Below are 4,371 nucleotides of genomic sequence, written 5' to 3' on the forward strand. Positions count from 1 at the left end.
ATTCTTGAGCATCTCATTCCTTGAGAATTTGCACTCTGCAGCATTTGCGATTTTCTTTGGAGGACCATGAAAAAACGCATTTCAAAAAAAGAACTGTGATAAGAATTGATAATAATTTCATTATAAGAACAAGTACCCTATAACAATAATAAAAAGAACAACCCAAATAAGAAATTATAACGATGATGACAATGATAATAAAAGTAATAATAATGATAATAATAAAAATAACAATAATGATAATACATGCACGTTGTATGAAGCATGCAATAAACTCGTGTTGAGTATGTATATGTGCATGCGTGTTGTTTGTGCAATGAGCTTTCTTATTGAATGGTCGAATGAAGAGGGCAAATGAACACTCTTGTTGGATGCAGTGATATCTCTCTCATTGCCAGGACGTGTGAGTGTATGTGTGCATGCACGTTGTGTGCGCAATGCGCTCTGTCATAGATGGGTAATATGAAGTAAGCAATCAACTCTCTCTCTTTTCTCTCTCCCCCGCATTTTTTCCCATGCACCCCCAAAATGAGTTTTCCCAAGAGCTCTCTTACCAAGTTGTATAAAGGGGCAATGAACTCTTTTTTTGGGTGTGATGTGTGTTTACACGCTGGTGGAATGACCTCTCTAGGGCAAGTGATGAGGCAGGCAAACGAACCCCGTTTTGGATGTGTATGTAGCATGATGTTTGTATACAAGAGCTCTGTATAGATTTGGTCATATGGAGATGCAATAAACCCCGGTTGGAGGTATGGGGAATGTGCGTTATGTGGAAATGAGTTTTCCCTTGACGGGTAATATGAAAAAGAAAAAAAATCTCGTGCTGGGTGAAATTTTGAGCTCTCCCTTAAAGGTCATATGAAGGGGGGCAATAAAACCTCGTGCTGGGGCAATGAGCTCTCTCTTTGACAGAATATGAAGATGCATTGAACCTCTTCACTCTTTTTCTCTTTTTCTCTATGGGGCATGCACGTTGTAAGCACAATGAGCCTCTCTTTGAAGGTCGTATGAAGATGCAATGAACTCTCTTCTCCTCTTTCTCTTCTCATGTGTGATGCACTTTTGCGTGGAAAGGGCTCTCTCTTTGGCAAGTGTACGAAGCAGGCAAGAACTTCATTTTGGGGTGAGGTTGGAGTGCTTCAGTTGTGTGTGCAAGAGCTCTTATTAACAGGTGTATAAAGAATGCTATAACTTCTTCCCCTTCATTTTCATATGAAGATATGTGTCATATGAATCATCAACACGCCAATGGGACCCATTCGCGGGCCGTGAGCGGCTCAATAAGGTCCATCGACTCACTTTAAATGCGCAAAACACTATCTTACGAGCTCCGGGGACGTAGCAAAAAGCCCCTCGGGGGGGTAAGGCGAGACGAATATCCCCGTGCACGCCCCCAAGCCCCGGGGGGGCCGCATTATTGGTCAGTGTAAGTAACGGACCCAAAAAATTTTTGAAGGGGAAAAATTTTTCATTTTTCTTTTCCCCCTGGCCCCCCTAGAGTCACAAAAAATCTCTAAGAGGGGGTTTTCCGAATATCGCAAAACCCAAATTTTTTATAAATATTTAATCGATTTAACAAACCCCAAAGGGTTCAAGGGAAAACTCGAATAAAAATTACATAAGAAAAAAGTTTTGGGATCGACGACCCAAAACTCTGGGGTTTAGGATTGCGTGTGCTATACCCCCCAACCTCACAATCTAAAAAATCACACGCCCCAATATTCGTTTATATGAATTTAAAAAGAGACCCGTACGTCAGTGATAATATAAAAAAAAAAAATTATATAAAATCAATTATTGTGTCGTTGGATCTCAGGATTGGGGGCCCAAGGAAGGTCCCAGAGGGGGGTGGACCAATACTTTTTTTTTGCATGAATTTTTAGTATATTCAAAAATTTATGCGCCGTTAAAAATTCTAAAAAAAAGTCGAATCTCGACTTGATTGGCAGGTTGAGGGGGAAATGGCAAGGCGATTATAAGTCGAGAGCTCGGTGGGGGGACCCACACTTTTCATAAGAATTTTTTCTTTAATATTTATGGTCGGAAGGCGAGCAAGAGATTTTCCCCCAAAACACCCCACGGGTGCAATAAGGATATCGGACGGTCAAAGAGCTTTCATCACAAACTTTACCGCATAGACGCATCTGCACCCCGGGCGGAAAGCAAGCCCGTTGGCGTGTAGACGAAACGATGCTCGTGCGCTTCCCAAACGACTCGCGAAAGGGGCCGCATTAAGGTTATATAAAAGTCACCCTAAACCCAATGGCTGCCTACAAGGGTCACGGAGGTCGAAGAGGTTCATCGACACGCTTTACTCCACATAACGGTTGCGCGCTCTCGGACATAGCAAGCAAGACGTCGGGGGGGTGTGGGACGAGCGAAAAATCCCCCGTGACGCCCCAATCACCAGTGGGGAGCCCATTACCGGTTCACGTGAAATGCCCACGTGAAAAAAAAAAAAAGTCGCCAAACGCCAGTGGGTCCCTTTAAAAAGAGCTATCGGACGGTAAAGAGCAAAGGGGGGGGTTTGAGAAAAAAAGGGAAAATAGCAGCTGAAGAAGAAGGACATTCCCTCCCCCTCCCCTCTTCCCTGCGGTAATGGTCCTTAATTGGACGATTCAGGAGAAGGGGGGACGGTTTCCCGGCAAGGGGTGGGACGGGGCGCACGGGTGGAGCCGAGAACGCCAAAAGAGTCACCATATCCCTCGATCGTGGGGGTTTTTGCTGGGCATATTAAAGAGATGCACCCGCCCGGTCCCTTTGCAATCTCGGCCCTCGGCCCCCCTTGGTTCCGGACGGTGACGCGCCCCCCCATTTTTAAAAACACGGCTTGTCTTGCATGTATTTGGCCCTCGGGGCCTCTCCCATACGAATTTTCGGCCAAGGAAAACCGGGCCCCCTTGGTGAAATGGCCATCTTGGGGGGGTTTGCCGGATGGGCGACCTTTCCGAAGGGTGGCGGGGGGGCCAGAAGGCCTGCCAGGTTGCATAGAGTTGCCTTTCTTTTTGTAGGGGAGGGTTGGGAGTTGATAAAATATCTTTTCTTTCGAATGGGGGGATAGGATAGGCCCCCTTACCCTTCACCGGTTTTGAATGGGTTAGAAAAGAAATAAATTTCCCCTTAAGGAATCGGGAAAAAGTAGTCCCTCCCCACTGTGATAAAAGTCGTGGTGGCTTTTCAGAGGGATGAAGGAAAAACTTTTACTGGAAAAAAAGGGAAGGTCCCCCTACCTCCAGGGCCCCCCCCCTTTTTTTTCTTCCCTTTTCCCCCCCCTCCCCCCCTCCCCCCCCCCCTTTAAAACTTTTTTCTTTTCCCTTTAACTCCCCCCTTCCTCACGGGGGGAAAACCCTTTTTTTCCCCCCCCTTCCCTTAAAACCCCCCCCCCTCCCCTTGGAAAAATGTTAATTTTCTCCCTCACTGTGGGAAACGTTGGCCGGCTGTTTTAGAGGGATGAAGGAACTGAAGGAACAGGTGAGGACCCCCCTCTTTTCAATGAAGTAAACAACCCCTTTGGGCGTTCGAGAAAAGGGGGTTTACTTTGAAAAAGGGTACAGGTCCCCTTTTGAGGAGTGGAGAGGATGCCTGGAAAAAGTGAAAGAGCTCCCTTCCTCACTGAGGGGGGAGCAGAAGTGTTCCCATCAATGATGCCCTGTAGGTGGAAGGGACATCCCCTGGGATACTCCCAGGGGTTTGGACCCCTACCCACGTGTTTGCCATGCGTGGCCCCCTTGGAGCTGGGAGACGGGAGTCTGGGGGTTTGACGATCCCGTGCACGGTACCCCCTGCGGGCTAGCAACACATCTTTGGTCCCTCTATTTGGAAGACGGGGGCCCTATCAGGCCCCGGTCAGGTCAACGGGGTCTCCCTCGGGAGGCTAGGGAAAAGCAGTATGCTCCCGTTTACCCCCCTGCCGGAAAACCAGTGCAAACGGAAATTGGGCTGGATAAAATATACCCCTGTTGCGTTAGTATGGTTCTGCACTCAGTTTCCCCTTTGTTGGACTCCGTGGGGGGGTGGGGCGTGAGTGGATGAAGCATGCCAAGTATATGGAAAATAAAACCCAAAAACCCCCCACAGACAGCCCTTTACTTTTGAGCCCCGTCAAGGCCCAGACACGGCAGCCCCCCTGAAGCCTTACTCCCTCTGGGTGGCAAAAGAAAACCCCGAGACAGGATGACATGCATGCCTGTGCCAAGAGAGGGAAAAGAGGGAAAAAAAATCAGTAAAAAAATGTTGTCCACAGTTTGTCCAACAGAGGACTTCGTGCTGGCCCCCCGGCCAGCCCCCCGGGACCGGGAAGGCCTTACCCCCCTCAGACGCCCCCACTGATGAATCAAAAAAGCACCAGCTAAACCCCGCCAAAACAGGGGT

This window comes from Penaeus monodon, chromosome 44 (genome assembly GCF_015228065.2).
Source record: "Penaeus monodon isolate SGIC_2016 chromosome 44, NSTDA_Pmon_1, whole genome shotgun sequence".
Classification (NCBI taxonomy): domain Eukaryota; kingdom Metazoa; phylum Arthropoda; class Malacostraca; order Decapoda; family Penaeidae; genus Penaeus; species Penaeus monodon.